Source organism: Periophthalmus magnuspinnatus, chromosome 16 (assembly GCF_009829125.3).
Source record: "Periophthalmus magnuspinnatus isolate fPerMag1 chromosome 16, fPerMag1.2.pri, whole genome shotgun sequence".
In the NCBI taxonomy this organism is placed as follows: Eukaryota; Metazoa; Chordata; class Actinopteri; order Gobiiformes; family Gobiidae; genus Periophthalmus; species Periophthalmus magnuspinnatus.
The window spans coordinates 30,832,487-30,844,573 of NC_047141.1; the positions used below are offsets into that span (position 1 = coordinate 30,832,487).

Sequence of the window (12,087 nt, forward strand, 5' to 3'; positions counted from 1 at the left end):
TCCCTGATGGTCTAGTGGCTAGGATTCGGCGCTCTCACCGCCGCGGCCCGGGTTCGATTCCCGGTCAGGGAACTGCAGTGTTTCTAAGTTGCTTAGGACATTGCCAAATCAGTTGTGCAGCTGAAGGCTTGTGCATTTTTTTTTCATCCTATGGAATGCAAATCCCTTCTGTTGAGAGCCTGGATAGCTCAGTCAGTAGAGTATCAGACTTTTTATCTGAGGGCAAAATCTCTGTATTCTGCGTGAAAAACATCCTGGACAAATTTATTTTCAGTGGAGTTTGAAACTTAGGAAAGAGTTTCTGGTATAGCTCCACAGGTACAGTGAACCATATGAGATTTATTCCCAAACCTCACTGCACTGTGCAGGACCATAGTCAGATGGGTGTCAGGCATGACTTTGGTACCAGATTCTATCCAACCTTTTAGCCTAAAAAGCTTGTGTATTTTTTGATCCATTCTTCATTAAATCTCTCATGTTAAGGGCCTGGGTAGCTCAGTCGGTAGAGCATCAGACTTTTAATCTGAGGGTCCAGGGTTCAAGTCCCTGTTCAGGCAACTTGTCCATTATATGAGCAAAAGGAAAGATAGGGAAAGTGCTGTCTCTACTGGCATGGTATGTTGTTAAGTTAAGCTTTAAAGAGAACTTTGTATACTGCACAACCAAGACACAAGACCACAGTCACATGGGAGGCAGTTGGAAAAACACCAGACTTCTACTGTGACAATCCAGGATACAAGTCCTCAAGTGATTCTAACATTATGTGAGCAAAAGCGTGGAAAACTGCATGGACAAATTGGTCTGAAGTTTAGGAAAAAGCAAAAGATGAAGTTTAAATCTATCAACTGAAAAAAGCGTTGTAAGAGTGAAGATGTTTCGCTGCTCATCCAAGCCGCTTCTTCAGTTCTGGTCAGATTGCCGATGGCCAATGCCTTACATCTATCTGAAGGGAGGGGCTAACTACACTGAAACTGTAAACATCTATTGTCTCCAGTTTCAGCTGAAGCTACCCTATTCAGCTCTTAGCGCCAGAGCAAGGAGGAAGTTAAATGTGAAACCAGACCGGTCAACGCTGCATAAGTAAGAAGGGGAGCAACGGCAAGGGCTCAAGCACTTGGCCACCTCGACACAGTACACACAGATGTGGGACATATTCACACGCAATGTATCGTCATCTGTACACATGGATTTCTTTGGTCCAGGATGTGAGGTTCCATACACCGTGAGTGTGGGAGCAGCGCCTCAAAGGTGCTTTTTAAACATTGTTGGAACACTCTGCAGTTGTGTTAGTTCGCTAACACATATACTAAAATTGGAACGATACAGAGAAGATTAGCATGGCCCCTGCGCAAGGATGACACGCAAACTCGTGAAGCGTTCCTCATTTTCTGGCAAATCCTGAATGAATTCATGTTGTTTTTCTGTGTCACTGTCCCGTGGAACAACAAAGTGTCACTGTGGACCGTGTCAGGATGGCCGAGCGGTCTAAGGCGCTGCGTTCAGGTCGCAGTCTCCCCTGGAGGCGTGGGTTCAAATCCCACTTCTGACAGAATTATTTACATTCTACATAAGTCAACAAAGAATGGATTCACTACCATGACTTGCGCTGCATTGGCCGGGAATCGAACCCGGGCCTCCCGCGTGGCAGGCGAGAATTCTTCCACTGAACCACCAATGCCTGCTTGGGGAGGTTTTTAAGACCCTTAAAATTGTTGGTCTAGTCCAGGGGTCGGCAACCTTTAACACGCAAAGAGCCATTTGGACCCACTTTCCACGAAAAATAAAACACTGGGAGCCGCAAATAGTTTGACATCTAAAATGAAGACAACACTGTGTATAATAATAATAATAATGTAACGGAATAATGTCGGTTTTATTTTCACGGACAAGCCTTCTACGCGTGGCAGATAAATATGGCAAAAATAAGTTAAGTGCATAAAAAATACAACCCACCACACCGCTGCATCAGAGGGAGCCCTGCGCTGATTATGTGATTATGTCTACTCTGCTCCGCAGTTTCTTTCAAAAAACTCTAAAGGCATATCCTTTAATCCCAGGTGCTTATTCTCCATGTGCCAAAGTAGTGTTGAGGGTTTCATTGCCTCATTTGCTTTTCCCGCATATTACGCAGAGCGACAAAAACCTGTAGCGACAAACCCAGATTTTAAGTAGGACTCCTGGTGTTGTCTGTTAAATTGATCGTTCTTTGCCCTAGAGGGAGTAGATGTAGCAAAGGAGACCCAGGGCTGGTCTGTGGGCAGGGGAGGTGATGTGGGGCTGTCACAGACGGGTTCAAAGCCTGTGACGAGGGCCCTGAGGGAAGTGACGCTGGAGATGAATCCTTCACTGGGGAAGGTGGTGGTGATGCTGATTTGTTCTCTTGGGGAGGTGGTGGTGCTGCTGAATCCTTCGCTGGGGGAGATGGTTGTGCTGCTGGTGGTGACTCCTTCACTGGAGTAGGTGGTGGTTGTAGTTGTGGTGCTGCTGGTGGTGCTGACACATTGGCTCAGTCTCTGGTTGGCGCAGCAGGAATTCTTCTCTCATTCCTCTTTTCTCTCACTGGCCCAGGACCATGTTCTGGCTGGTGCCTCAGAGCGTGGAGGAGGATATCCGTCAGCACTCTTACTCCACCTCTGCTCAGGTGGGGCCCATTCCCGTTGAACAGGTCGTCTCGTTTCCAGAATAGATCAAAGTTCTCAAAGTAGTGCTAAGTGCTGTCCTCTGGGTGCACATGTGTTGAACAGCCATGTGTTCAGCTGAAGCAGCCGGGTAAATTTGTTCATCTTCCTTCTGTCTATGTTAGGAAGACGTCCACTGATGAAAGTCTTAACCTCCACTTTATCAAGCTCCTCAAATAATTTAATGAAATCCCTTTTCAAGATTTCAGTCTGTTCCATTCTGGTGTCAACTGCACCCACGTGCACAATCAGCTGTTTAACATGACTAAACATGCAGCTAAACCCTTGAACATTCTTCCTGAAGATGTGAGACAGGCCTCTACTTTGACAATGTTTAAATCCAGGCTCAAAACTGTTCTGTTTATCTGTGCATACGACTGAAAGGTTTTTATTCTGCACTCTTCTCTTTTAATGTTAATTTTATGATTATTTGTGATTATTTATGTTTTTATTTGTCTGATTTTAATGTCTCTCTTATTCTGTGAAGCACTTTGAATTACTTTGTGTACAAATTGTGCTATACAAATAAACTTGCCTTACCTTAACTCTTCGGTGTGTTGACAAAACTTTTGGCAGGAGTTTTGTAATCTCAGAAACGGTGTGTTGCACATCTCTGACAGCACCGTCTCCTAACAGCAGCGTGTCTCTGACCCTGACGTTTGGCACAGATCTCCTGTCTGCCTGTGATCTTTTGTCAACTTCATTGTTCTTGGTTTGTGACAAAAATCCATTTTCTGTTTTTATTTTAACATCAGTCTGTGACAGTGGTAAAAATCTGTTTTTAAGTTGTATTTTGGGTGATGTAACTATATTAGCTTTGTCTCTTGTCACTTGTTGCGTTGGTTTGGCATTCTTGTCTTTACAAAGTTTTGGAAAAGACACTGTATCACTCAGGTTTAAGAAGAAAGTAGCCGTTTTTTCAGCCTCTTCTCTGAAAGTAACTGTGGGCTTCTTACCACTGGAGGTCACAGGGAGCGTCCGGTGAAGTCCTCTTTCAGATTCTAAAACAAATACTTCTGCTTGTGGCTCATTAATTTGTTGATAGTTCTGACAGTGTTCACAGAAAAAAATCCTTTTGTTTCTTCTCCTGGACATGTTGCTGGCTCATCAGAATTTTTATTTAAAAAATGTAAAAATGGTGTAAAACTCTTGGTTTAGTTAAATGAAAATCATAACTAAACACATTTTCCAGCACTGGAATAATTAAAATGATTAAAAAGCAAAGTAAAGAAGGAAGCAGCAGGCGCAAGCAAGATCTGCGTCTGCACACTTCAGAAGAACTCTTCAGAAACATATGTGAATGAAACAAAACACAACACCAGGGATGGTTTTGAGAAAGGAACAGCATTATAACATGACTTACAGTTCACAAGATTCAGTTTGTGTAAAGCAGGAGTTTTAAACCAGATCTGAACATTTTAAAAGTGACACGTTTACACAGAAAATAATCATTTAAAAAAGTTTAAATTTATAAAAACACAAGATATTGATGAAAATGAGGAACACTTCAGAACAGTAACACCAGCCTCCAGCTTTCAGAGCTTTACTCTCTATTTTGAAGTGGAACAAACACTTTTCCTTAATGTTGAGTTCTTTTTATGCAGAAAAAGCAAATATGACACATTTAGAACCAAATGGAAATATTTGATACAAACAAATGATTTTTTTTACTCAAACAATCCTTGGTCCATCTAAGTTTTCTTTAAATGCAAATGTCAAAAGCAGTTTTAGCATTTCTCAAACATGCAAGAGTAAAAAAAGACCAACTTAAACAACTCCCTGTGTGTTACTGTCATGATCCTGCATTATCTGTCTCCCTGTGTGCTTTCCCCTCCCTCACCTGTTTGAGCCTGGAGCTGGGCGGAGTTCCTGGCTCCTCCCGTGCGCACCTGGAGCGCATCAGCGCAATTACTCCCACCTGCTGAGGAGTATAAGTGGAGCCAGGACTAGACACTCGGCGCGAGATCGTTGTCGTTCCTGCATTTCTACATCCTGTTTCGGTGCCGGGTCCTATGCGTGTCTTCACCCTGCTTGCTGGACTGTCCCTGCGCCGACCCTGCGCCGACCCTGCGCCGACCCTGCTCTGACCCTGCTCTGACCCTGCTCCGACCCTGCTCTGACCCTGCTCTGACCCTGCTTCCCAGCCCTGGTACTGTCTTGGCTTATCTCTGCACTCCACGTTACTGGACCCTGGTTTGCACTCTGCTCCCTGCCCTGGTGCTGCCCGCATCGTTGTCTCCGCTGCACTCTATGCTCCGCTCCTGGATCCTGGCCCACACCTGGCTTCCTGCTTACCACCAGATCAACCCTCAGTTCTGTATTTTGTGTCACAAACTGTAAATAAACCCTGTAGATCTGCCCCGAGTCTGCACTCTTTGGTCCGCTACACCCACCGTTACGACAGTTACTGAGGAAGAAGATAATGATTCCAGTAGAACATGACTGAAACTCAGACCCCATGTGACTGAACCCTACTGACCCCTGAACCCATCTGACCTCTGATAGACAGAAGTAAAATACTCCCTCTTTAATACCCATAGAAGTCAAATACCCCCCTCTTTAATACCCATAGAAGTCAAATACCCCCCTCTTTAATACCCATAGAAGTCAAATACCCCCCTCTTTAATACCCATACCGTCTCGTCTCTTTCACCAGAGTCACAGAGGAACCTTCTCCCCACAGTATAAACCCAGAGAACAGAGGCTCAGAGAAGGACGAGGAGAAGGTCCAGAGGTGGAACAGTTCTCCATTAGAGGAGACCACATAGAAGGACAGAGCTCCAGCCTCAGAGTCCAGGAAAATGCCCACTCTGCCCACTCTGGCTCCTTCATCAGAAGACACGTCCCCTGTACCAGAGGACACGCCCCCTCTCTCTAAACAATGGGAGAGGGGGAGTCGTGTTCCTATTCTGTTGTGATAGACCCAATACCCTCCATCAGCACCGATACACAGACTCCAGGACTGATCATTGTTTCCAAACACACTCTCCCGTCCACTCCGTCTGATCCCTCTGTAACTCACTGCTATAGAGACCTCCCCGCTAATAATAATAATAATAATAATACAATTTATAACGCACTTTACATTTGAACAACAAATCTCAGAGTGCTACAGCAAAAAAGACATTAAAGACAGAAGACAATTAAAATCAGTGTGTCAGTTAAAATCAAAGCAATAAAACAATAGCCGGTGTTTATCTGTAGGCCAAGGTAAAAAGGTAAGTTTTTAGTCCTCTTTTAAAAGCATCCACCATCTGTGGAGCCCTGAGATGGTCTGGGAGGGCGTTCCACAGACGGGGAGCAGCCACTGAGAAGGCTCTGTCGCCCATGGTCTTGAGCCGTGTCCTGGGCATGACCAGACGGTGCTGTTGGCCTGACCGAGTCTTAGTGGAGGTGTGTGGTGTGAGCAGTTCAGTGAGGTGGGGGCCGCACCGTGGAGACAGTGATGGGTGTGCAAGAGGACTTTGTATTGAATGCGGAAGTGAATGGGGAGCCAGTGCAGAGAGTGAAGAATGGGGGTGATGAGCTCGTGTTTACGCACCCTCATCAGGACCCTGGCGGCGCTGTTTTGGACATACTGGAGCTTTTGAATGCTCCTGCCAGAGATCCCGATGAGGAGAGCGTTACAGTAGTCAAGCCTGGAAGAGACAGAGGCATGGACGAACTTCTCTGCAGCAGGGAGGGAGAGAGAAGAGCGAAGTTTGGAGATATTACGGAAGTGAAAGAAGGCAGTTTAGCAGACATGATTGTCAAAGGAGAGGTGGGGGTCAAATTTGACCCCCAGGTTTGTTACAGAGGAGAGAGGGGAATGTGTGTCCGAAAAATGAAACAGAGGTCCACCTCCCAGTAACAGCGCCCCCTCAGGCCAGTGCAGCTCAGGACATGGGGGTGGTCGTATGTGAACCTGTCATCATGATCTGGATACTCCTGCTCCTCCTCCACACGTGTCACAGTCCGATCGTCCTCAGACAGAAGGAGAAGTCTGTGAGCTGTGTTTAGGTCCAGAGAGAACTCACAGGAGTCTGAAACACAAAACATTTGATCTTATTATTTTGTTCTAATTGTCTCTACGTTTAGTGGGACGGTACCTGTCATGAATACTATTTAACTCAATCTTTCAGTAGCAGACGTTTGTGAGCAAAAGTAAAGCAAAACTGGACTTATTTGAAATATAATAAATATATTTATACTGTGTAAATGAGCTGAGTTCTGGCCCTTGTTTACAGTATGGTTGCTAGAGAACAGTTATGGAATAGCCTCTACAAAACCCGCGCTGTCTCAGAGGAAGTGATGCAATGTGCGTCCTCAGTTCAATGGATGTGACTTCCTGATACGCCGCCATAACTAAACAGAGGTGGGTTTTTGACCATCATAGATCAGAATCTATCTTCCAACTCTACGGAAGATTTCAAACTGAATCATGTTATTAGAACATAAAACACATATATATATAATATATAAAATTTCTGACAAGATATAGATGTAACTTACTCGGTTTACATCTATATCTTACCAAGAAATCTAATAGATTTTTGGTCTTAAAAAAACTTACTAGTTCATATGGGTTAAACAATATTTACTCAGGAATTGGAAATAAATTGTGTAAGTGTTTGAATGTAGAGTAATTTAGCTTTTTACTAATTTATTTATGTGTTTTTGGTTTGTCAGCCCCAACAGCATCATTAACAAACCAAAGACAATTGAAAGAATTGAAAATGTTGGAAATAAAAGTAGATCTTCAAAATGAGAAACAATGACTTCTTAAAAGAACAACTGGCAACAGGTCCTTTCATTTTTAAAAATGTTCATAATCATTCCAGAATATTCACTTGTGTTGTCTTGTGAAATATTAAAATTGGTTTGACAATCTGAGAGTCATCTGAAAATGGTGGTAAATATTCATTTGTATTTGTTTACATTACAGCTCTCAGGAAAACTGACCCAGGTTTCAGCTCCACTGGCTGCAGTCAGGTTTCTGATGAAGCAAATGACACTTCTGACACAGAAGCAGAAAGTGTCAATGCAATATCATCAGAAAATGATACTGAGAATTCATCAGCTGATGAACAAAAGAAGAAAAGAAGAATGAAGAAGAGAAGAGTCACTGTCACTGAAATTGTATTGTCAGAGAGGTAAGGTTTTACTTTATACTTACTTTATTTAACCATGTCACTTCTGAGCCAAGGCAGGGTTGGACATTGGGCATTTGTGGCATTTCTCCACTGTGCAATCTTCCAAACAACCAAATCCACATGACCATGATGGTTTTAAATTGAGGTTAAATGCAAATTGTATTGACTCTTTTCCCTGTGCATACCAACATACTGAACTCTAAATGATCTATCCATAACATAGACCTGCTGAACCCTATAAAATCTATTTGGCCTCATTACACATTATTCTAATAACAGCTATGCGATGTCTTCATCTTCACAAGTGTATAAACGTGGTTCCCCGCTATTTTTGCCCTGAAAATTGTGAAACATTTTTTTGAACTCATCCAGTGAATAATTAGGGTGTTAGAATGTGGGTAAAGGAGATTTGAGTGTAGAACACTGCTATTTTAAATATTTTATCTTTTATTCTTTCCATTTTCTTATTTACACTTCAAAGTCCAAGAGAAGTGGTGGCCAGATACCAGAAGATTTTGAAGATATTCAAGCGAGGTGGCACCACGGCTCGGGCCTTCAAAAAATATGGGGTGGACTGTAGTACAGTTGTCATCACTGCTCCAATTGCCAAACTGTACATAGGCGCTCCAGAAAAGTACAAACAAATGATGCAGACTTACAGTAGAGCTGTGAAGCTGTCAGTGTTCACAGCCCAGTGTTCACTGGCTCTTTCTGAAGATGCTGAGGTAGAGCAAAAGGTCAAAACTCTGAAAGATTCAGGGAAGCTAATTCCTTTTAAACCTAAACAGTAGAATGTATTAATTCTTAAAAAATAGAGAGAATCTATAAGGTTCTGTGGCCTGTACAGTCGGTCTAATGCAGAATAAGCTCTTCTTTAGGTACCAGTGGTTGCCCTTACGAGCCTATACAGGAATGCAGGACAGTGAAGTAACTGAACAGGCCTATAGGGGCGACCACTGGTACCTAAAGAACACCTATTTGATAGGGTTTGAATTGTTTTTTTGTTTTTTTATGTGACCTCAAAACTGTAAAGGCACATTTATTGATAAGTTATATGTTTTTTTAAACATTTGATGGCCAGATTTTTGTTTTTAATCAAAGTTCTTTGAGACCTTTAAAAGAAGAGTTCACAAACGGAGTCGGGGTTGAAAGTTCATAATAAGATGTTTATAAGATGTTTAACAGACAAAACGGATTTCAATTGTTTATAAATGTTCTGAAAAAATGTAACACACATCCAGATGTTTTGTATCCATGTTGCTTGGCTTGCTTTTTCAAGGACAGTTGATTCCCACCTCTGTTGAAGTTAAAATTCAGGGGGAAATGGGTCATGACACTCGGGGCTTAGATAATGTCTAGTACAGTACCTTAACAAATAGCAACCACAGGATAACATTATATTTTATATGTTTGTGTTGGTATAACATGCATAATACGCCCCTCAGACGCATCCCTCCCATGTGATTCAGAAAAGATTTAACCACAGCATTATACAGTTTTTAAGAGTGTTTTTACAGTCCATCCATGAGTGCGCTGTATTTCATTGCCTTGTTTAAGGATTGCTCATCAGGCCTATTTTCTTCCTCTGTGTGCGTGTGATAAGACTCATTGTCATATCCATGGATGTTGTTTAGGGTTAGGGTTAGTTTGGATGTCGGCCAAGTCGTCAATGGCTTCACCTCATCCCAAAAAAGCAGAGTTACAAAGGGCTTCACAACAAAGTAAAAAAAACACAATACATAAAAATAAGGAAAAATAAAATGCAAAACAGAGAAATGCAAAGAAAAGATGCACACATAAAACCGGACAATTTATAAAAAGGCCTGGCAATAAGTGAGTTTTACAGAGTAATTTAAAACATGATAATGATGGCACAAGCCTTATCTCTTCAGGTAGATTGTTTCAAATCTGACTTTGGAACAGCTCCAGAGACCTGCCTGAGGATGTGAGGATGTGAGGCTGCACGAGGGCTCACAGGCAGGGGCGGCGCTGCACATTTTTGGTTGGAGTTATGCAGGTGCTAAGTTCTTTGATGGTGGCGCTGACTTAACATGTTCATTTATCGTCTTATATGGCTGCGAGCGCATCCTCTCGATCTACCATGTCTGCTTGGCTGTTTTAAACAAGTTTAAATGTAGTTAGCCCCTGTGGTGATTCAGGAAACATAATATGGACTTTTTTATTGTACTTTCATGTTGTATACTCTCTGGTTGCTAATAAACTGTGTAAATGAAAATTGGTGCTTTAAAAGTTATAAGTAAAATCTTAAAATCAATTCTAAAACACCCAGGCGGCCAGTGAAGGGAAACTACAGTAAAAACATACTGTGAAACATCCCAGGCAAAGCAACACAGGGGGTGACCTTCAACCATATATATATATATATATATATATATATATATATATATATATATATATATATATATATATATATCTCAGTGTGCTGAGGGTCCATGTCTGCAGGTGCTGGGTCTTGTACTGATGCTAAACAAACTTGTCCTGGGTTGAACTTCAGCGTCACGTCTCTTTTCAACTCTCAGGTTACTGCAATTTATTCAACAACAGGCAAATCATGTATTAAATACATTTATTTATAATATATAAATAGACAGGCTCAAAAAAATTAAAGATGAAAATTGTGAAAATGTTTTTAGATTACGCATTCCCATTTTAATCCCATCCTCCAACCACAATAATATTATAGTGAAGTGTGGAAAACACATTTATATTTTACCATATATATATGTGGTGTGTGTGTGTGGGGGGGGGGGGGGGGGGGGTTGCACACCTGCACACACCTCACAGCTGTGTCAGAGCGTGCTATGGTGATGTGCAGGTAGTAGCAGTAGTAGTTTCTCGCGGGGGGGGGGGGGGGGGGGGGGTTGCCTATGGTGATGTGCATCAGCATCGGATTCTAGAATCCTAAAAGTTTATAAGGGGCTGTACGGCACAGGACTTGGCTCATTTTCTCGACTAGTCAGCGAACTGAAAGCACTTTTCCCGTCAGCTCCTGACTTTACACAGCATTAGTTCAAAACTCATCCCTCAAAACTCCTCAGCTTCCTAAACAGATTTTTTGAAGTACTACAGGTGGACATATGGATTGTTGCATTTGTTTATGCACATACACGTTGACTTAGTGCAAACTGTAACCATGATCTGAAGTGTACCAAACGACCGTGAACGCAAATTTCTCAGATATATTCTTGCCATATCAATTTTAACTTTGTTGGACAGTGTTGTGAGCACATTTTTAGACTGGTTTTAAGGAATTTCATAGCAGTACATTCATTAAAATTCATTTAGTTTACAGTAATCTAGTGTTTCTACTGCAGAAAGTTGAGATCATAAATGTGAACTAAAGCTCCAATTGCTAGCCTGGTTTAACTTAACTTAAACTTGAATAACCTACTATTTCTTCTATTTTAGAACGATTTTTGTTATATTTAGAATTGACAATTATGTAAATGAACAGTAACACATCTTGAAGTGTAGTTGATTGCAGGCCCTTTACTGTCTTATGTACAAGATACAGCTTAGATTCACTTTTTATAACTTTAATCATGAACGACATGTGCATACTACTACAAGTTTGACCTTTAAACAACACAAAACACATCAACATCGTCTTTACTTTAAACACAGTATTAAAAGCATTTGTTTCCATTGCAGATTCCCCTCTGTCTGCTCGCTCAAAGAGCCCCAACATGGCCTCCTTCAACCTGAGGTTAGAGATCATGTCTCTCCTGAGTGCCCCGCGATGAGAATGAACTCATCCCAGAAATGGGCCATACTGAGTCCACCACAGAGCTGGACCACTGGTTGGACATCGAGGACTTTCTCAAAGCTGAGGTGGACCGTGATTTCCGGTCCCCATGTCCTCCAGAACCAAACCCTGTACCTGACTATGTTCAGGTACCACTGGCCGAACCCGAGGTGGTAGAAGACCGCCTGCTTGACGTCTTCTGCGTACTAAATACCCTCATCTTATCCATGGGTAGACCATAACGAGATGAAGACGCCTGTATTATCCCTACGCCTGGCGATGAGGAGGAGGACATACGTACAGAGGACAGTCCACCTACTGCTCCACCTACTGCTGTGTCCGTGGACCCTACTCCATTTTTGACGTCCCTCCTCCCAAGTCTCCGCACTGTCGAGGGACGAGAAAACGTAAAATTTATGATGATGGGTCCTGAGTCCAAACGCCCTGCCCTCTCTTCTGTGTCCATGAGACCCAACCCTGTGTCCATGGACCCCGCTCCTGTGTCCGTGGA

The 12,087-nt window shown here is 42.5% G+C and overlaps 5 non-coding genes across 5 annotated transcripts; 4 read left to right on the forward strand and 1 right to left on the reverse strand.

Moving 5' to 3' along the window:
• Positions 1–72, forward strand: trnae-cuc (transfer RNA glutamic acid (anticodon CUC)). Its single transcript has one exon. It is a non-coding gene; the product is annotated as a tRNA-Glu (tRNA).
• A 412-nt stretch (positions 73–484) lies between these two features.
• On the forward strand, positions 485–557 carry trnak-uuu (transfer RNA lysine (anticodon UUU)). Its single transcript has one exon. It is a non-coding gene; the product is annotated as a tRNA-Lys (tRNA).
• A 726-nt stretch (positions 558–1,283) lies between these two features.
• Positions 1,284–1,389, forward strand: LOC117384497 (U6 spliceosomal RNA). Its single transcript, XR_004542486.1, has one exon. It is a non-coding gene; the product is annotated as a U6 spliceosomal RNA (small nuclear RNA).
• A 77-nt stretch (positions 1,390–1,466) lies between these two features.
• Positions 1,467–1,549, forward strand: trnal-cag (transfer RNA leucine (anticodon CAG)). The gene has a single exon. It is a non-coding gene; the product is annotated as a tRNA-Leu (tRNA).
• Positions 1,550–1,607: 58 nt separating this feature from the next.
• On the reverse strand, positions 1,608–1,678 carry trnag-gcc (transfer RNA glycine (anticodon GCC)). Its single transcript has one exon. It is a non-coding gene; the product is annotated as a tRNA-Gly (tRNA).
• Positions 1,679–12,087: the final 10,409 nt, after the last annotated feature.